The 22,400-nt window shown below is 41.6% G+C and overlaps 1 protein-coding gene across 1 annotated transcript in view; it reads left to right on the plus strand.

Annotated features, from left to right (window-relative positions):
- The window catches only part of Usp49 (ubiquitin specific peptidase 49), a 64,831-nt gene that overhangs the window by 4,154 nt on the left and 38,277 nt on the right, over positions 1-22,400 (plus strand). The window contains exon 2 of the mRNA XM_042671821.1: positions 18,742-18,810. The gene's annotated coding sequence lies outside the window, so the exon portion shown is untranslated. The remainder of the gene's footprint in view (positions 1-18,741; positions 18,811-22,400) is intronic.

Genomic DNA, 22,400 nt, shown 5'->3' on the forward strand with positions numbered 1-22,400 from the left:
TCATTTGCCCAGGCCAGCTTCCTGAGTATCTAGGATTACAGGATAGAGCCACTGGAGTCTGATATCAGCTGATATTTAAAACTGGCAATGAATGTTCTTTTGGCTCAGATAGTACTATTTATCAATAAGGACTCTAAAATTTAAATTTTCTCTTGTTGGTCAAGTAGAATTCTACTCAACTTTATTTTGATTATAATCTTTTTTTTTTTTTTTTGTCAGTCATTGGGCTTGAACTCAGGGCCTTTGCACTGTACTTGAGCTTTTCTGCTCAAGTGTAGTGCTCTACCACTTGAGCCCTAACTTCACTTCTGGATTTCTGGTGGTAATTGGAGATAGAGTATCATGGACTTTCCTGCCCAGGCTGGATTTGAACTGGGATCCTCCGATCTTAGCCTCCTAAGTAGCTGATTTCAGGCATGAGCCACTGGCACCAGGCTTATTTTGGTTATAATCTTAATTGCTTGGCAAAAAAAATCCCAACCTTTTTAATTTATATTTTGAAATTTGAATGAGTAGGCTGTACATAATTAAATGTGTTTCTGGTTAATTGTAGAATCTTTGGATGGGAAGAGACCTTGAAAGGACCTCAGCATTTATCCTGTTCTTATTAATCTTAAGTGGTAACTTGGCAGTCTTTGCAGATAATCTCTTCTAGCATGTACTTGTTTCTCTCTCAGGAGGGTCTGTCTTCTGTCTAGCCTATACCTCATGCTATATTTGTATTTGTTTCCTCTTGGCCTGTTGTCAAGCTTTGATTTCAAAAAAGTCTGCTTACTGTAATTTTTATAATCTTAGTTCTTCATAAACTTAATACTAGTAGCTAGCCTGTATGTAATGCTTTAGCACCAATCCCTGTGGTTAGTGTTTTGCCAGTTGTAACTCATTTATTCTCCTAGCAATCCTCTCAGGTAGGTGCTGATACTGTTCTCATTTTACATGGGATGAAATAGAGGGTTCTCCAGAGTAAGTGACTTGTCCTAGTGAAACCTAAGACATTTCTGCAGTGACTTGTTTGGTAGTTGATATTCTTTTAGTACAACTATTGTTTAGATTTTTTTGTTAAATATTAACCCAGTGATGCATTTAACCTTTATTTTGGGGGCTGGGGACTGAACTCAGGGCCTTGTATATGCTAAGCATACTCTGCAACTGAGCTGTAGTTCCCCCAGTGGTAGGGATATGATTGTGAGCTTGGCCTAGCGCTGGCAAAGCCTGGGCTGTGGTGTGCCCTCCACTTGGCTCTTGTGGTCATCCTGGGTATGCTCTTCTGCAGATTCATCACTGCTTGTCTAGTTCACTTCTTAACGGGTCTTGTTTGCCAACCCTTAGTCACCGCAGCTCTGTTCTTAATCTTACCTTATATCCTTTGTAAGTAGGAAATCTGGGACAAATATCATGTATATCTATAATTCTCTGATTACACTGATATTCTTACCTGCTTCTATTTTTTTTCAAAATTGTATTTATGAACCAAAATAACTCCAAACAAATTTAAAAATGATTTACTAAACTGCACATTTCCTGTCTACTATTTTTTCTAGTATGAAAGGTTCTGTTTTTGTTTTAACAGTTTTTTGTTTATATATTTATTTATTTCCAGTCCTGGGGCTTGAACTTAAGGCCTGGGCACTGTCCCTGAGCTCTTTTTCAAGACTAGCACTCTGCCACTTGAGCCACAGCACCACTTCTGGCTTTTTCTGTTTATGTGGTACTGAGATATTGAACCCAGGGCTTCATGTGTGGTAGGCAAGCACTCTACCAGTAAGCCACATTCCCAGCCCTATTCCAGCAGTTTTGCAGTTGAAAGATTATTACTATTTGAGGGAAAGAAAAGAAATTTAAATTTTAGCACAGCTATTCATGAGCATATATTCATATTCAGCTTATATTTCTGTTTATGCTGAGATCTAGAGGATAACTATTTGTGGCCAGTCAAGGCAGAAAAGTTTGTTAGGTTCCATCTCTAAAATAATCATCACAAAGCAGGGCTGGAGGCATGGTTTAAGTATAGAGTGTCAGCCTGAGCACAAGGCTTTGGGTTCAAACCCCTGTACTGCCAGGAATAAAAAAAATATAGAAAAGAAAGGAACTTTTGTTTACCTTTATTCTAAATCATCACTTGTTTTTTTTATCTTGCCTCATTTCCTTTAGCATTTTCTCTCACATAAGTATTTTTAAACAAGTAAAACAGAAAATCCATATGATGGCCTCAATTTTAACAGTGTCTTCAATTGTGTACATCAGAGTTTGGTGTATGTTTAATTTTAGTCACAGCACTTAGAGCAAAGGATTATCAAGATTCTATTTAGAGCAGATTTTTGTGGTGGTTTGGTCTGTTTACTGCAGTATAATCTGAGAAAGATTCTTTCATATGTGACTGACAGGTTTATAAGTCCCTTTCATCAGCAAAACTTGTGTTGTCCAGTACCTCTCCCTAGGGAAGCTTCCTGTCACCTGGTGTGGTGTGTCCTCACAGTAGGTTAGCCATTGATGTCTTCTGGTGATGGCTGCATGAGAAAGGAGATACAGGGCCTTTGGACACCATGACAGAAAAATGTTTAGGTGAAATGCAGATTTTGAAGATAAGTCAGTGTCTAGGAGCTGGAATGATAAAAGAACAAAATGTACTGGCTTCAGCATATTGGTTGGGATTAATACAAATAGGTTTGGTTTATAGTGAGAGGATCAATAGAAATGTCTTGCCATTCCATTACCTCACCCTAAAATAAACCTAAATTTTGAGTCTTCTCAATTGTTGTCATTTGAGGAAATTAACTGACCTCCTTCTCACCTCCAGTCACCGCTAATCTTCATGAAAATGATGGCTCATCCATTTGGTAAAGGTGTAACCTGCAGAAAGGGCTGTCCAATTTATGTGAGACAATGATTAGCTGTATTCTGACAAATGGACAATATGGTACTTGTGGGCTGCTTTTCGTCCCCCCCCTTAAGCTATTATCAAAGCTATGAAATATGGCTCTTTATTAAAGCTGATTGTAATAATTAAAAACACTTCCCTTTCATAAGGACGGGAAAATTACAAATTATTTGGAAGGCATTGTTTCTAGTCATGTATTATTGTTACTGAGACATGGGCAGTTTTAAAAGACTATAATACGGTTCCTTTTCCATTCACATGTTAATAGAAGTCTGGGAAGTAAAGCAGTCTCCTGAAATGTTCAGGGCTGTTTTTATTATATGTCAAGTAGTAAACAGCATTCTGTGACAGGTATTTTCTCTCTTTGTCTTCCTTTGAGCTAATTAGTAATTTACACTCTAGTAGCATCTCTCCCAGCCTTACTGTGTGAAAATGCCTGCTACTGTATGCCTTCCATGCAGTTAGGGCTGTCGAGTGATTAGGAGCAGATGTTGGTTAGCACATCAGAAGGATCAGGAATAAAAATCATTTTTGCATTGTGTTTTTAAAGACTTTTGTGTAGATCTTTACCCTTTTACCATTCCTTCCTCTAACACAGGAATGTTGGCCCTTCTCTAAACCAAAGCAACCACTCTCCATTCAGTTTGCTTTTTCTGTTCTGTCCCCACCCCCACGCCACCAGTGTAGCTGGATTTGGGGAGGATTAGAAGAGCAGTCTGGTGGCATAGCTTAGAGCCCAGGAAGCTGGTCTTCACTGCTCTCTACCCTGATCAGAATATAAGATACCAGGCATTGTCTTTAGAAGCCACCCAGCAGTGAGCACTTCCCTTGCTAGGCAAGTAGTTTGGGGCAGGAGCGGGAGCAGGAGCGGGAGGGGAGGCAGGGAGTGCTGTGGCTGGTGAATTGGAAGATGCTTTCCTCTGAGGCTCCTATTTCCAAAAGGAAGGACTAGCCCTACCTCTGTGGCAGCTATTTCAAAAAACAGCATAGAGAGCCCAAAAATAATTTATAGGTTAATTTGAGCATTTTGTCACATTGGGTGACTTCTTTCTCTTTCATCAGTCTCTGCCATGGGAAAGAAAGCATGCAGGATCTCTCATGTGAACATGGATGGGCTAGGTGGGCATGCATGAAAGCCCGGAGACTTTGAAATCATAAAGATCTGTGTCTTTTGTGCATATAAATTTTTGTTAAAAATTAAGTGAAGGCTTACTGATGGATCAGTTTTGAGCTAAAACCTTTCTAAAATGCCTATTTATAGTACTTATTTTTGTAGTTATGGCTACTGTTTATCAGGATAATAAGGTCAAAGTCCTTGTTTGTGCTAATTAGATTTTCTTTGATAAAAATAGTTACCTGAAGGTAGTCACAGAAAATCGGGGCAGGACAAGTGTAAATAGCTCAGTTCAGCACTATTACTATTAGCATTGTAATCATGGGCCTTGAGCTCTTGACAGCAAAGCGATGCTTTTGAACAGAGGCCATCTCATTTGTATATGCATTCATAAAGTCTGTGGGGTATATTAGTGCTTTGTGTTTATAAACAAAGATATCTACAACATCCCTTTGGATGCCCATTGCTGGCACTGAATTTCTTACTCTCCCTCCCTTTTCTACGCTCTAGTGCAATCTTATATCTTGATTTTATTGGGTGCTCATGGCTAGACACTAATTGCACCTTTGTACTTTATAACATCTAGAGGAAGTCAAAGGTCAGGCTAATGACAGTGCATATAGAAAAGTAAAATACCTTCAAAGTGAATTGTCACAGAATGTTATAAATCAAGATGAGAAAGTAAATATATGACTATGGAACTGAATTATTTATTTGCTTACTTATTTACGTGCCAATCCTAGGGCTTGAACTAAGGGCCTGGGCACTGTCTCTGAGCTTTTTTGCTGTACCAGTTGAGCCACAGCTCCACATCTGGCTTTTTTTTTTTTTTGGTTTATTGGAGGTAAGAGTTGCATGGACTTTCCTGCTTGGGCTGGCTTTGAACAGCAATTCTCAGCTCTCTGCCTCCTGAGTAGAGTTACAGGCATGAGCCACTGGGGCCTGGCTTGAATAAATTATTATTATTATTATTATTTTTTCGGTCATAGGGTTTGAACTCTGGGGCTGGGCTCTGTCCTTGAGCTCTTCAACTCAAGGCTAGCGCTCTATCACTTGAACCATAGTGCCATTTCTGTTTTTTCTGGTGGTTAATTGGAGATGAGTCTTATGGACTTTCCTTCCTGGGTTGGCTTTGAACCATGATCCTCAGATCTCAGCCGCCTGAATAGCTAGGATGATAGGCATGAGCCACTGTTGCCTGGCCTGAATAAATTCCTAAAAGACATTTTCTTAAAATATATGGCATATTTTTTAATAGTGCATCTCAAGTGAGAAGTAATTGTGCTATGATGCAGACAGATCTTTCTTTTGTGGTGGGGTTCATTGGATATCCATACTGAAATCCAAAGTTGGTTAAATATTACCTCTCTTCCCATTACACTATCAATGTGATACTTGGATTTTTTTTCTTTTCTTTTTTTTTTTTGGGGGTCCAGTTGTGGGGCCTGAACTCTGGGCCTGGGCGCTGTCCCTCAGCTCTTCAGCTCAAGGCTAGCGCTCTACCACTTGAGCCACAGCGCCACTTCCGGCTTTTTTCTTTTTGCTTATGTGGTGCTGAGGAATCGAACCCAGGGCCTCAGGCGTGCAAGGCTAGCGTACTACCACTGAGCCACCTTCCCAGCCCCTTGGATTTTTTTTCTACATTGGCAGTTCAACTTAGCCTACAACTAATAAATTCAAAATCTCCCTAAGCTGTAAATGCAATAAAATTTTTAAAATAAATATAAAATTAAGCATGTAATTATCATCTTTTAATCTTTCAGCTTGGCAATGACTTAAAAGTTAATGACATTGTTGGCTGCCAGTGGCTCATGCCTCTTAGCTATTCTGGAGGCTGAGATTTGAGGTTATGGTTCGAACCAGCCTGGGCAGGAAAGTCAATGAGACTCTTTTCACTAATAAACTACCACAAATCCAGAAATAGAGCTGTGGCTCAAGTGGTAGAGCACTAGACTTAAGCAAAATAGCTCAGGGACAGTTCTCAAGCCTTGAGTTCAAGCCTCAGGACTGGGAAAAAAAAAGTTAATGATAGTAATGATGTGGAATAATTGAAAATCTCCTATATCCCTGGCAGGAGTGTAAATTTTCTTGGAGGTAAATTTAGCAATGTCTATTGGAATTTAAATGTGTATATCCATTCCATTTCTTTCTTTCTTTTTTTTTTTTGTGGTTGGTCATGGGGCTTGAACTCTCGGCCTGGGGGCTATCCCTGAGCTCTTCAGCTCTAGACTAGCGCTTTATCACTTGAGCCACAGCACCACTTCGGGTTTTCTGATGGTTTACTGGAGATAAAAAGTCAGGGACTTTTCTACCAGGGCTGGCTTTGAACTGGGATCCTCATCTCAGCCCCCTGGCTAGCTAGGATTACAGGCGTGAGCCACCAGTGCCCAGCTTGTATATCCATTTCTACAGTTTGTTTTATAGATTTATTTATGCACTTGCATAACAGTAGTTTCTTTTTAGAATTGTTTGTTGGGGCAAAACCCCCCCACAGATGTTTGTCATGTAAGGGGTCAGATAAACAATGTGTGATGGCTCATACAATGGAATATCATTTAGTAGTTGGGAGTGTTGCTCTCTTTTGGCTCATGTGGAAGGGCAGCCCTTATTAAATGACTTTGCCAAAAAAAAAAAAAAAAAGACTTTGCCAGTCCTGTGGCTTGAACTAGGGTCTTAGTGCCTTTTTGCTCAAGGCTGCTACTCCAAACCTCCACTTCCAGCTTTTTTTGGTAATGAATTGGAGATGAGTCTCTCAGACTTCCTGCCTGGGCTGGAAACTACAATCCTCAGCTCCTCAGATCTCAGCCTCCTGAGTAGTTAGGATTACAGGCATGAGCTACCAATACCTAGCTAAGTTACATTTTTTTTTTTTTGAAAGATCCCCAATATGGAATATTCCTGTTTCTGTGAAATGTAAAGACTGAGATTGAAGTGTTCCCTTTTTGAGGAGAGGTGTTCACTTTTTAGTCTTGTGTAACTCTGTTGCTTAATATTTGTTTATTGCTGGTATATGGGTTTGAACTCAGGTCCTCATAATTACTCTGCTTGCTTATTCAACTTGCTTGTTCAGCCACTTGAGACACACCTCTATCCAGGTGTTTGGTGGTCTCTTTGGAGGTGAACTCTCTTGAACTTTTCTGCATGAGCTGCTTTGAATCATGATCTTCCAAATATTAGCCTCCTGAGTAACTTGAATTTATAGGTATGAACTACTTACTGGTGCCTGGCTTGGTGTTTAATTTTAACAAGCTTGTGAGGATCAGCTAATTGAAGGAAGGTATAAGCTTGGCATTCTGTTCCTCTGAGCTATATTTGTAAAGTTTGGAATGAGACCAGAATGGAACTGAAATGTCAGAATTACAGCATATTCTGGAAGCTGGGGCCACTCAAGTGGAGATTGTAGAGACAATGGTAAAGATCAGCATGTGACTTGAAAAGCCATCTGTCAAATGAGATGATATCAGTACCTAGACCATTGGGTGGTTGTAAGGATTACTAGTTAATGTTTGGGATTTGTGCTATTTCATTAAATAGTGTATATGACAGGATGCCAGTGTGATAGTGCATCCTTGTAATCCCAGCCCTCCAGAGGCTAAGATAGGAGGAACATTGTAAGTTCAAAGACAACCTGTGAGACCCTAGCTCAGTAACGACAACAACAAACAGAAGAAAGGGAGAGTGGGGAGTATCAGAAATTTTGTCATAGTCTGTGCCCAGGGGACAGGGGGTAGATAGATCACATTACACTAAAAATGTTAATCAGTTTTTGTTGGCACTATGGCATAATGAGTGTATTTGCTACAACACTATATTGGCAGCTAGCAGTCTGCTTTTGAATTGCCTAGAAAACAGAAATCTGGTAAGAAGGTTCCTAAGCAGTTGAAATTTCTTTGGGAAGGGAGATTAAATAGAAAAAAAAATTCGCCTTAAAAAAATGATGGTTTCACCATTGAAAGCTATGAGCTCAGCTCTGGATTGAGATGTGACAGTGTCACTTACATAGAGTTTGGAGTTCATTTGTATCCATTTCAAGAATTTAAAGTATATTTCTACTTGATGAAAATTTGTAGAATTGCCAGCATAGCTCAGTGGTAGAGCACTTGGCTTCAGCATATACAAGACCCTGGGTTTGATACTCAGTACACACACACACACACACACACACACACACACACACACACACACTCTAATTACACACACACACACACACTCTAATTACACACACACACACACACACTCTAATTACAAGCCAGGTACAGTAGATCACATCTGTAATCCTAGCTATCTGTAATCCTAGGCTGAGGTCAGGAGGATAGCAGTTGGAGAACAATCCAAGTAAAACAGTTAGTGAGACCCTCCCTTCTCAGCCAATAAAAATAGAAAGCTGGTGTATTACTTGGTGTGTCCATCCATTTTTATAGTGATGGTCTGCCATCCCACCTACAAGGGAACTGTAAATAGGATCATGGTCTAGGCTTGCCTGGGCAAAAAGACTATTTAATGAAAGCAAAGAGGACCTGACACGTGGCTCAAGTAAGTGCTAGAGTGCCTGGGCAGGAAGTACAAGGGCTAAGTTCAGACTCCAGCACGTCTCTCCCCATTAAAATGAACTAATTCAAGAATGTTGAATGAGCCGAGCACTGGTGGCTCATGCCTGCAAGCCTAGCTACTCAGGAGGCTGAGATCTGAGGATCGTGGTTCAAAGCCAGCCCAGGCAGGAAACTCCGTGAGACTACTCTTATCTCCAATAAACCACTAGAAAACCAGAAGTGGTGTTGTGGCTCAAGAGGTAGAGCGCTCACCTTGAGCTGAAGAACTGAGGGACAGCGCCCAAGCCCAGGGTTCAAGCCCGATGAACGACCAAAAAAAAAAGTTGAATAATAGCATATATATATATATATATATATATATATATAATGTGTGTATGTATATATAGTATGTTTTTCCCATTCTACTTTTTTTTTTTTTTTGGGGTCTGGTCGTGGGGCCTGAACTCGAGGCTTGGGCGCTGTCCCTCAACTCTTCAGCTCAAGGCTAGCACTCTACCACTTGAGCCACAGCACCAAGTGCTTATGTGGTGCTAAGGAATCGAACCCAGGGCCTCAAGCATGCAAGGCAAGCGCTCTACCACTGAGCCACCTTCCCAGCCCCTCCCATTCTACTTTTATTTAAAGATTTTTTTGAAGTTTTAATGAAACTCTTCAAAAGTAAGTTTCTACTCAAACCTGATTCTGTCCACATAAAAGATATTCACCAAGTTTTTATGGAATAAATTAAGGTGTATACAAATGAAAAATATTTTCTATTTCTCCTTGTGATTCTATTCACATTTGTAAAATGTGTTTATGTGTATCTTTAATAACAAAATAGCTCATTATACTACACTGTTGCAGAATTTTATTAGATTCCTTTTTTTTTTTTTTTTTTTTGGTTGGTTGTGGGGCTTGAACTCTGGGCCTGGGAGCTGTCCTTAAGCTTCTTTTGCTTAAAGCTGGCACTCTCCCACTTGAGCCACAGTGCCACTTCTGGCATTTTCTGTTTATATGGTACTGAGGAATTAAGCCCAGGGCTTCATGCATGCTAGGCAAGTACTGTGCCACTCAGCCACATTCCCAGACTTTGACTAGATTTCTAACAAAAGAACACTGTAGATCTTATTCTGGTGATTTGTTGTTGTTTTCCTGGACTTGAACTCAGTGCCTGGGCACTGTCCCTGAGCTCTTTTGCTCAAGGCTAGTGCCTTTGAGCCACAGCACCACTTCTGGTTTTCTGGTGGTTAATTGGAGATAACAGTCTCTCAGACTTTCCTGCCTGGGCTGGCTTTGAACTATGATCCTCAGATCTCAGCCTCATGAGTAGTTAAGATTTCAGGCATGAGCCACCGGCACCTAGGTTTATTCTAGTTTTTACTCTCTGCTCTAAGTACTGTTTTAAAATCTGTTTGTGTTGGATATAGGTTTAGCTAATTGGTCCTAACTGCAGCATAGTATTCCATGGTGTGCATTTATTCCCATAGTGATGGCTACCTAGGTTACCATAAACAATGTTACCAGCAATGTCTTTGTACATTCACATTAATGTGTCATATATATGCACATATATAACTAATGAGTTTTTCTTCATAATCTAGTTAGCCCTTCCCTTCTGTGAGCTGCCTCTTCGTATTCTTTGTTTCCCATATATTTCTTGTTGAACTACAAGAATCAGAATATGTGTGGGGTGGGAAGGTGGCTCACTGGTAGAGTGCTTGCCTTGCATGCATGAGGCCCTGGGTTCGATTCCTCAGCACTACATAAGCAGAAAAAGCTGGAAGTGGGGCTGAGGCTAAAGTGGTAGAGCACTCACCTTGAGCTGCAGAGCTGAGGGACAGTGCCCAGGCCCAGAGTTCAGGCCCCACAACTGACAAAAAAAAAGAAAAAAGAAATATGTGTAATTACATAATTACAATTTTACATATATATTTATATGTGTATATAGTTTTGGACCATACAGATACTGTCTCTTGAGCTATCTGTTAATTTTATCTATAATGATCTCTCTCTTTGCTGGTTCTAGGCTTGAACTCCAGGCCTGGGGCACTGTCCCTGAGCTCCTTTTGCTCAAGGCTAGGTAGTGGTCTACCACTTGAGCCACAGCTCTACTTCCAGCTTTTTCTGTGATTAATTGGAGATAACAGTCTCATGGACTTTCCTGCCCAAACTGGCTTTGAGCCTCAATCCTCATATCTCAGCCTGGCAGCTAGGATTATAGGTATGAGCCACCAGCAACCAGCTATAATGTTCTTTATTGAGTAGAAATGGCTTGATTTTTTTTTTTTTTTTTTCAGGTAAGGGGTAGGTTTATTCATCAGGCTGGCACCAGGCCATCTTGGTCCTCCACGCAGTGGGGAAAGGCCTGGGAGAGAGAGCTGGGAGAGCTGGGAAAGAGAGAGAGCTGGGAAAGAGAGAGAAGAGCTAGAAAAGAACAGAGAGAACAGAGAGAGAGCAGAGAGAGATCTAGAAAAGAGAAGGGAGCTGGGAAAGAGAAGAGAAGGAAAAAGCTGAGAGCTAGAAAAGAGCAGAGAGAGAGAGCTGAGAGAGCACAAATGGCTTGATTTTATTTTATTTTATTTTATTTTATTTTTTTGGTGGTTGGGGGCTTAAACTCTGGGCCTGGGTCCTGTCCCTGAGCCTGTCAGCTCAAAGCAAGTGCTCTACTGCTTGAGCCACAATGCCACTTCTGGTTTTCTGGTGGTTAATTGGAGATGAGTCTCATAGACTTTCCTTCCTGGGCTGGTTTTGAACTGGGAAACTCAGATCTCAGCAAGGATTATAGGTGTGAGCCACCAGTGTCCGGCTTGTAGTAAAAAAACATTTTATTAGCCTTAATACATATTTGCCACTGCATGTGTATGTGCACGTGTGTGTGTTTGGTCGTGTACATGTGTGTGTGTGCACTAGTACTGGGGCTTGAGCTCAGGGCCTAAAGCTCTCATTTGGCTTTTTTGCTGAAGGCTGGCACTCTACCACTTCAGCTGCTCTTCCATTTCCAACTTTTTTTTTTTGGTCTGTTGTAGGGCTTGAACTCTGGGCCTGGGCTCTGTCCCTCAGCTTTTCAGCTCAAGGCAAGTGCTCTACCACTTGAGCTACAGCACCACTTCTGGCTTTTTCTTATGTGGTGCTGAGGAATGGATCCCAGGGCCTCATGCATGCAAGGCAAGCACTGTACCACTGAGCCACCTTCCCAGCCCCCCACTTAACAACTTTTTGCTGGTTAATTGGAGATAAGAGTCTCACAGACTTTTCTTTGCCTAGGCTGGCTTTGAGCCATGACCAGAAGGGAGTGAAGACCAAGTGTAACCTTCAAAGTGATTTACTTTCTCTAGCTAGGCACTGCAGCCTAAAGTCTCCGGAACCTTGCAGAATAGCATTACCATCCAAGGGCCAAGCTTGCAATACATGAACCTGTAGGGAACACTGCATATTCAAGCTATAATGACCAGTAAGGTGTGTGTGTGTGTGGGGGGGGTGTGCATGCTGACACTGAGACTTGAATTTACCTTCACTTTCAATCAGCTTGCTTGCGTATTATGGCTGGCCCTCCACCACTTGAGCCATGTCTCTAGTTTTGGCTTTTTGCTTTCTGAATAGCTAAGATTATAGTCATGAGCCAGTTACACTGCTAAGTTTTTTTCTCCTCCTCCTCCTCCTCCTCTTCCTTTTCCTCCCCCTCCCCCTTCTTCTGTGCCCATCCTGGGATTTTAACTCAGAGGCTGGGCAATGTCCTTGAGCTTTTTCTTTTAAAAATTTTTGTTATTATAAAGATGATGTACAGAGGGGTTACAGTCACATGTCAGGTAAAGATTGCATTCTTTTTTGGGGGGGTACTGGTGATTAAATCCAGGATGTTGAACTTGCTGGACAAGTGCTTTGCCACTGAGCTACATCCCAGCCCTCCTAGAGCTAGTGCTCTAGCACTTTAGCCACAGCTCTATTTTTGGATTCTTTTTCTTTTTTTTGGTAGCTAATTGGATATAAGAGTCTTATTGATTTTCTTGACTGGGTTAGCATTTATTTGTTTGTTTTTTTTGTCAGTCGTAGGGCTTGAACTTGGGGCTTGGGCACTGTTCCTACACTCTTAAGCTCAAGGCAAGCGCTCTACTGCTTGAGCCACAGCGCCACTTCTGGTTTTCTAATGGTTTAATGGAGATTAGAATCTCACAGACTTTCTTGCCCTGGCTGGCTTTGAATCGTGATCCTTATAGCTCAGCCTTCTGAGTAGCTAGGATTACAGGCGTGACGCCTGGCTCATTTGTTGGTTTTTTATTTTTATACTTTTTTTTTTTTTGCGATTGTGGGGCCTGAGCTCTGTGCCTGGGTGCTGTCCCCCAGCTCTTCAGCTGTAGACCAGTGCTCTACCACTTGAGCCTCAGCCCCACTTCCAGCTTTTTCTGCATATGTGGTGCTGAGGAATTGAACCGAGGGTCTCATGCATGCAAGGCAAGCACTCTACCACTAAGCCACCTTTCCAGCGCCTGGTTTTTTATTTTTGAGACAGGGACTTGCAAACTTTGTCTAGGTTAATCATTAATTTTTAGTCCTCCTGCCTCTATTTCCTGAATAACTAGGTATGTACTACCATGCCTGGATTTTAGTTTTTAAAGTATTTGGTGGTACAAAGAAAACCATATTTCTTGATCAGCGTGACATTTCTGAATGTCTTAGAATTGATCAGCATTGTGTCAGATTTGTACCTAAGTCCCACTGTTCCTCATTTCAGTCTTCAGGAAAGGATAAGTGACTGACTCAAAATGTTCCTCACAAACTGAGTGTGGTAGCCCTCAGCTGTAATCCCAGTGCTTCGCAATCTGAAGTATGAGGATGGTGGATTTCAGGCCTTCCTGGGTTCCACAGTGAGCACTCTCCTCTTCTAACGGTTTTGTAGGGTTTGTGCTTTCCTTGCCTAAAGAAGCAATACAGCTTTTAAGAATTTCCATTTCTTGGGCTGGGAAGGTGGCTCAGTGGTAGCGCACTAGCCTTGCATGCCTGAGGCCCTGGGTTCGATTCCTCAGCACCACATAAGCAAAAAGAAAAAAATCCGGAAGTGGCACAGTGGCTCAAGTGGTAGAGCGCTAGCCTTGAGCTGAAGAGCTGAGGGACAGCGCCCAGGCCCAGAGTTCAGGCCCCACGACTGGACCAAAAAAAAAAAAAAAAAGAATTTTCATTTCTTACCAAAAATATACTGTACTCTGGCTGTCCTTTTGACTAGTTTCTATTTGTGTGTATGTGCCAGTCCTAGGGCTTGAGTTCAGGGGCTGGGCACTGTCCCTGAGCTTCCCTTCCCACCTACCCCCCCCCCCCCTAAAGAAAAAGCACTAAGCAATCTACTACTTGAGCCATTTCTGGCTTTTCTGGTGGCTAATTGGAGACGAGTCTCACAGACTTTCCTGCCTGGATTGGCTTTGAACCTTGAACCTCAGATCTCAGCCTCCCAAGTATGATTACAGGCATGAGCCATTGGCACCTTGCTTCACAGCTCACTTTTTAGCCTAGGCTGGCCCCAAACTCACAGTCCTTCTGCCTCCTGCCTCAGACTTCCCAGCATGAGCTTGCAGGCATCATCCCCTGCGCAGACATTCCTTTTCCCTGTTTCTAAAAATCTTGTTAGGAGAAATCCCTTTTTAGAGCTGATTTTTTTTTTTTTTCCAGTCATGGGTCTTTGAACTCAGGGACTGGGCACTGTCACTAAACTCTTTTGTTCAAGGCTAGCCCTCTACCACTTGATCCACAGTGCCACTTCCAGTTTTCTGGTGGTTTATTGGAGATAAGAGTCTCATGGACTTTCCTGACTGAGCTGGCTTTGAACCAAGATCCTCAGATCTCAGCCTCCCTACTAGCTAGGATTACAGGCCTGAGCCACTGGCTCCTGGCTTGTTAGAGCTCATTTTAAAACATTTTAATCTTTTCAAGAATCTTTTAAGGGGCTGGGAAGGTGGCTCAGTGGTAGAGCGCTTGCCTTGCATGCCTGAGGCTCTGGGTTCGATTCCTCAGTACTACATAAGAAAAAAGAAAAAAGCCAGAAGCGGCCCTGTGGCTCAAGTGGTAGAGCGCTAGCCTTGAGCTGAAGAGCTGAGGGACAGAGCCCAGGCCCAGAGTTCAGGCCCCACGACCGGACCCAAAAAAAAAAAAGTTTTAAGATTTAATTTTTTTAATGTTGATGTGTATAGTACCTGTCTTCTTTCTCCCTAGCACTCGGCCTTTCCATTTTTCTCCTCTTCTAGTCCTTTGAATATTTAACATCATATTTCCAATAGTAGAATTAACAAGCAAGACTGTCAACTCAGTTTTACACAGGCACATAACTGCTTGAATAGCTGGGCACTGGTAGCTCACTTCTGTAATCCTACCTACTTAGGAGGCTGAGATCTGATGATAGAAGCTCAAAGCAATCCCAGGAAAATAAATCTGAGATACTCTTATTTCCAGTTTACCAGCAAAAGGCCGGAAGTAGAGGTGTGGCTCAAGGGTAGGATGCGAGCCTTTAGCGGAAAAAGCCAAGCAGGATTTTGAGGCCCTGAGTTCAAGCCCAAGTACCAGCACAAAACAAAACCTGTTTGAATAAAGTTAGTGTTGCTTAAAAGTGATGTACAGTTACTGGAACTGCACCAACTCAAAGCACTTCTTGGGCTGAAGTACTGCTGTATCCTGGTGATTCTGGGCTAGTCATTTACTAACCAATGCCACCCTTCCTCCTTCATCTGCAAAATGCCATTGACATGCATGCTCAGTGACAAGTCACTGAGCAACAGTGTATGGGAACATTTTCAATAGCATGGCATGTGGTATGCAGTAGGAGTATAACAGATGTCCATAAATGCCCTCTCCTTATTAAGGTTGCTGCTCTATGCTGACTAAATCATTGTATAGTGTTTAAAAGAAGTGCTTGATAATGACAGAATTAATGTCTTAAAAATGGCTTGAATATATGCCATCAAATCAAACTCTACCAATTAATAATGTTTATATGCAGAGCCTATAAAAAGCAGGATTAGCTTTAAACAGAGAAATGAAAAGGAAATTGATGTGTGTGGTGTGGAGGGTGACTATGGCTGACACAGCTGCCTTTCAAACTAAATAGGATTTGGTATTGCTTTTGTTCGCACTTATCTTGGATGATTAGAATATAACCATATTAAACCAGTGGTCTTGGGTCATATTATTTTTTTGGCAAGAAATAATTCTCAATCTAGCTAAGATTTATTAAGGTGTCAGTTAAGACTAGATGTCATTTAACTGAAAGGACTACCAAACACATTTTAGAATTCTTGGAATTCTACCTGATTCATCTCTTTTATCCTAGCTTGTCCCAGAATCCCTGGAATGTTTGAATACCAGTGTGTCTTCTTACTACAAGAAAGATTTAAAAACCTTTGTTTTGGGCTGGGAAAGTGGCTCAGTGGTAGAGTGCTTGCCTTGCATGCATGAGGCCCTGGGTTCGATTCCCCAGCACCACATAAGCAAAAAGAAAAAAAAAAGCCGAAAGTGGCACTGTGGCTCAAGTGGTAGAGCACTAGCCTTGAGCTGAAGAGCTGAGGGACAGTGCCCAGGCCCAGAGTTCAGGCCCCATGACCGGACCCAAAACAAAAAACAAAACAAAAAAAACCTTTGTTTTCATTCCAGGACTCATACTAAGTGGAGACAGGAGAATTATGAGTTCAAGGCTAGCCTGACTATTGTAGTGAAACATTTCAAAAATCCACTGGCTGGGCACAGGTAGTTAGTTCATGCTTATAATATTAGCTACTCAGGAGGCTGAGAGCTAGAGGATCACAGTTGAAAGCTAGCCTAGACAGAAATTATTGTCAGCTCTGGAGTTTGAACTCAAGGCCTAAGTTCTGTTCCTGAGTTTTTCCCACTCAAAGCTAGCATTCTACCACTTTGAGCCACAGTGCCACTTCTGGTTTTCTAGTGGTTAATTGGAGATAAGAGTCTCATGGACTTTTCTGCCTGGGCTGGCTTCAAACCATGATCCTTAGATGTCAGCCTCCTGAGTAGTTAGGATTACAGGCATGAGCCACCACCAGCACCAGGCAAGAAATTGTTTTTAATGAAAAATGTTATGTAGCATTTATCGCAAATTGGAATTTTATTATCTCTCTATATATACCTTATTGAACTGGATCAATACATTTCATATTGCAGTTGCCTTTCTAACAAACACTTTGAAATCAGTAAAATAATATATAGGAGGCCCTGAGTCTCATTGATGCTGGTGACTCACATCTATAATTTGAGTTACTTCCTTTTTTCAACCAGTAGCTGGATATGATAGCACACCTGCCATCCCATCTAGAGTGGAAAGTGTAAAATAGGTTCTGTCCAGGGCTGGGATTGTGGCTTAGTGGTAAAGTGCTTGCCTAGCATTCATGGAGCCCTGGGTTCAATTCCTCAGTACCACCTAAGCAGAAAAAGCCAGAAGTGGTGCTGTGGCTCAGGCAGTAGAGTGCTATCCTTGGGCAGTAGAGTGCTATCCTTGAGCAAAAGAAGCTCAGGGGCAGTGCCTAGGCCTGAGTTCAAGGCCCAGGACTGGGGGGGGGGGGGGCGGTGAGGGGGGCCGTGGTGGGAGAGTTGTCTGTCCAGGCACACACACCAGGAAGAAGTAAGGCCTCCCACTCTTCTTTGGCTTTTTTGCTCAAGGTAGCCCTCTACCGTGTGAGCACACCTCTGTTTCTGGCTTTTTGCTATCTAATTAGAGATAAATGTCTCACAGAACTGGGATCTTCAGATCTCAGCCTCTTGAGTAGCTAGAGTTATGGGCATGAGCCACTGACACTCAACTAGAACTGACTCAACATGCAAAATTAATTGATTATAACAGTAATTAAGTTATTTATTTGTCCTTACATTGAAAGGTGAGTCATTTGGGATAGGAAAGAGGGATATGTTATGGATGGGAGACTCTCATTCATGCAGTATCAGCTTTCCTGGAGAAGTGTACCTAAATTGTGTGAAAAATATAAACTCTCCCCAAAATTACTTGTGTTTCTTGAGTTTTGTGGTCTTGCAACCTCTGACTCCTGGACCCATGCTTTCTTGCTTTGTGCCTTGGTGCACCTACCTGTGAAACTTGGCTTCTCTGATTTTCAGAATGTCCCTATTTACACAGGCAGTTGTGGATTCTGTATACCTATCCAAAGAGTGGGGGGCAAAATGGAGATGGGGGAGTCTTGCTTTGTATGAATGCAGACCACTTTCCTGGAAAGCTCTATTCTTAAAATGTTTCCAGCCCTCCCTTGACCTGAGCGCTTCACCCCCACCTAATCCCCAGCTTCTTTCCATTATGCCAAGTCCTCTTTTCTTCTCTCCCTTTCCCTCTCCTCGTCATTCTTCTCCTGGTTCCTTTCAGAGATAAAACAACAAATTCTTCCCCTTGTCTAGTGCACAGCAATTTCCCTTTCTTGACAACCATTCTGGGATCTTGACAGCCATTCTGCAGGGAACCACCCACACCAAGGGGACTGGACATGAGAGGTGGGGGGCCTGTACCGAGGGAACACACTTTCACAAAGAAAGCCTCTTCAAAGAGGAATTCTGTAGCCATTGGGAAGACAAAATAGTGAATTTGCCACCATGTTACAAGGCAGCCACAAATACCAATCTCAAGCTTTATTGAATCTGGAATAGAGTGTCACAAATCTAAAAACTGATTGTGTGTGTAATTTATCCAGATCATAAACTCTAGCTATCTTCAACTAATCTAATGTCCTTGTATATAGAAAATGTATTGCTTTTAAGGAATCCTGCTGCTTGCTAAAGGTCATGAACCCAATTAGCACAGAAGAGTCAGTCTCCTGTAAAAGTGGTCAGTGTTTTACTTATGCAAAAACAATTTTAGCTTTTCATATTCCAGTGTTTTTGTTACAATGATTTTGCTTCTGACAGTTTTAGGTTACAGGCAAAGATAACATATCTTCTTTAAATCCTGAACAAATGCAGACACATTTTTTTTAGGAAGTAGACCATTAATACTTACTTGCATTTATGACTTAGTTATCCATAAATGACTAAATCTTTGATTGCTCTTAGCTAAAAACAGAAAGTCATAGTTTTTTTTTTAAACCCCCATTCTTTCCCGTCAGTTTTGAGGACTTACAGGGAAGTCACTGCATTGTAACATACTGAACCTTTATTGAAATTATAAATAAAATTCATGAAATTGCTTTTTCTTGCCATATATCAGCATATGCTTACAGATTTTTTCCCCTTTTTAGGTAATAGAAGAGAAGAAACATAATCAATGATTGTGAAATAAATGGAAGAAGATGGAAAAAACTTAATGGGTAAGAGAGAAAGCTGTAATAAAGCTTTATTAATGTAATTTGTTCACAATAGTATCATGTATGGACATAGAATCCTATCAGAGTAAGATATCAGTCAGTCATGATCTTTATCTTATACCTTTTTTTGAATTTTTGCTCCCTGATTCTATTAGCCATGTAAAATTTCAATACCATGAATTAACTAAGATATGGGGTGGGTAACAGCCATGTTTGAAAATAAAAATAAAACCTGGAAATCAGCTCACATACTAAAAGAAGTCTAGGGTAGGTCTTGAAGTGAAGTTTACTGGGGCTCAGTAGCAGCCATGCCTGTCCCCTGACCTGGCAAGAGTAATTGTCCATCCTTTCTCTTTTTCCAAATACCATTAGGAGCTATGATATTAGTCTCATCTTGGAGTCTTGCTCATTTGGGCAGGTGCATATGTGTGTAAGATAGATATTGAATAGAATTTCAGGGAAAATCCAATAAAAAGCTTTTAAATTTAGAGGTCCACACATTCTTATTGTAAAAAATTCAAATATCAAAATTCTCTAACTGAATATGGGTCCCCTTCCAGAGTCTCTTAGTGTATGCTGTGCATTTCTGCAGACTTCTTTGCCTAGTGATGATACACAGGGACTGTTTTTGACCAGTTACTATTTACTTGAGATTTGGCAAATTAATCTCTCTGTGTGTCTCAATGCCTCACCTTTAATATGGAGACAATATAATATCTATTTTACAGTGAGGTTGAGAACTAATCTACATGAAAAACTTGAAATAATCCTGGAATATAGTAAATGTTCAGTATTAGCTATAATTTTCATATGTATCCTAGTTAGCATTTCTTTCTCTGTGTTTTTTTTTTCTTTTTCTTTTTTTTTTTTTTTTTTTGTTTTTGGTGCCAGTCCATGGACTGGAACTCAGGACTTATGCACTGTTCCTGAGTTTTTGTTTTTTTTTTTGGGTCCGGTCGTGGGGCCTGAACTCTGGGCCTGGGTGCTGTCCCTCAGCTCTTCAGCTGAAGGCAAGCGCTCTGCCACTTGAGCCATAGTGCCACTTCCAGCTTTTTCTGATTATATGGTGCTGAGGAATTGAACCCAGGACCTCATGCATGCAAGGCAAGCACTCTACCACTGAGCCACCTTCCCAGCCCACTTCCTTCCTTTCTTGCTTGTGCTTTTGTTCAGCTTTTTCTGTTCAGGCTTAGTGTTCTACCACTTGAGTTATGTCTCCACTTCCAGCTTTTTGTTGATTAATTGGTGATAGAAGTATCTTGGGGAAGTGGTGCTGTGGTGGCTCAAGTGGTAGAGTGCTTACCTCGAGGTGAGAAGCTGGGGGACAGCACCCAGGCCCAGAGTTCAATTCCCATGACCGACAAAAACAAAAAAACAGAAAAAATATTCTCTGAAAATAGGGGGCTGAGAAGGTAGCTCAATTGTAGAATGCTTGTCTTGCATGCATGAGGCCCTGGGTTCAACTCCTTAGCACCACATAAGCAGAAAAAGCTGGAAGTGGTGCTGTGGCTCAAGTGGTAGAGTGCTAGCCTTGAGCTGAAGAGCTAAGGGACAGTGCCCAGGCTCAGAGTTCAGACCCCACAACCAACAACAACAACAAAAAAGTATCTTGGGGAAGTGGCACTGTGGCTCAAGTGGTAGAATGCTCGCCTTGAGCTGAAGAGCTGAGGGACAGGGCTCAGGCCCAGATTTCAAGCCCCATGACTGACAAAAAAAAAAGTGTAATATTTCCTGGACAAGTCACCATAACCAATTTGTTTTGCTTGCTTCTGAGTAGAACATTTGAAATCATATATCTTCTTAATTATGAGGAAATTGTTGATGTGAGATGATTATTCATGAATAGTTCTTTTTTTTTTTTTTACCATATATATATTTTTTTTTTAACATATTTTGAATATAGCTGTTTTGCTTCATTACAGTTTGTAGTGTTAGAAATCACCTGAAGTGGGGCTGGTAAGGTGGCTCAGTGGTAGAGTGCTTGTCTTGCATGCATGAGGCCCTGGGTTCAATTCTTCAGCACCACATAAGCAGAAAAAGCCGGAAGTGGCACTGTGGCTCAAGTGGTAGAGCACTAGCCTTGAGCTGAAGAGCTGAGGGACAGCGCCCAGGCCCAGAGTTCAGGCCCCACGACCGGACCCGAAAGAAAAAGAAGAAAATCACCTGAAGTAGCTCAAGAACAACACCTGTTTAGAAAGGATTAGAGTGTGATAATGTGTAGATTACTGTTTGGCTGCTATTCATAGAAACAGGTAGACTGAAAGACTTAGCAGTAGGGCAGCTGGAACTGATTGGTAATGGGAAATAGCTCTTTTGTCCTGTTAAATAATATTGAATGACAGTCAGCAGAAAGTTGTACAAGAGAAGAAAAGCCAGGGGAAAGGTGACTTATGGGTCTTATAATTAGAATGTCACTTATAAGTGATGGTCTAAAAAGTAAATGTGCATTAACAGCTGACATTTATACTGAACTAGATGGAGTTTTAGTATGTGGGTTTTGTTCTGGGGTCTGTCTTGTCAGAGAGAAGCCTTGGCTTTTCTTTTTTTCAAATAGCAATTCACTTCCTGTTGAAATAAACATTAAAGGACAAAGAGAGTGATATTTAAAGTAGCAACTGTACTGATAAAATGTCTTGGCTTTCCTTCAGGCGTGTTTTCTCTGTCTTTCCTCCTCCTTTTTTTTCTCCCACCTTCCTTCCCTTGTTTGAGAATTGCTTCTGAATGCTTGTTGGTTATGGCTCTCAGCAAGCATGTCATTGAAAGCCATGTCTCAGGGGGCTGGTCCGGGGCCTTCAAACCACTTTCAGGAGCTCATGAGATCAAAACTATTTTCATTACAAAGCTAAAACGTACCTTGCTTTTCCCACCCTCATTTGCTCTAACATGGGCAGTGAGTTTTCCAAGGGCTACCTACTTTGGAACTGACTAGATGCAGAAGCAGACAAGAGAACCCAATTTCTTCCTTAATTAATTTTGGGCATTAAAAAGATTTTTCGCGGGAACCAGTAGTTCACACTTGTAATACTAGCTACTCAGGAGGCTGAGATCTGAGAACCACAGTTCAAAGCCAGCTTGAGCAGGAAAGTCTGTGAGACTCTTGGTTCTAATTGACCACCAAAAAGCCCTAAGTGGAGCTGTGGCTCAAGAGTGCTAGCCTTGAAAAAAAGAGCTCAGAGACAGTGCCCAGGTCCTGAGTTCATGCCCCTGGACCAACATAAAAATTTTTGTTTTGAATATTTAAGACATGGCCAATTTCATGAGATTTGCTGTAGTTTGTTTCTACATCAGAACATTTCAGTCACCCCACTGTAGGCTACAAAGTCCTTTTTATGAGTATCTAAAACCCAGTGTTTTGTTTGGTTTCCTTCCAACTTTGGGAAGCACTTTCCTGGACAGTTGTTGTTGCTGTTTTGTGTTTTTTTTGTTTGTTTGTTTTTTTGGGGTATTTTGGTGGGGCGGGGGGGGGGGGGGGGGAGGGGGAGGGGTAGTGTCAGGGTTTGAACTCCAGGGCCTTGACTTGCTAGGAAGGCCTGGTACTACTTTAGTCATACCTCCTGGACAGCCTTTTATCTTACTTTTTTTTTTTGGGGGGG

Source organism: Dipodomys spectabilis, unplaced genomic scaffold, assembly GCF_019054845.1.
Source record: "Dipodomys spectabilis isolate Male_0828 unplaced genomic scaffold, ASM1905484v1 ptg000669l, whole genome shotgun sequence".
NCBI lineage: Eukaryota > Metazoa > Chordata > Mammalia > Rodentia > Heteromyidae > Dipodomys > Dipodomys spectabilis.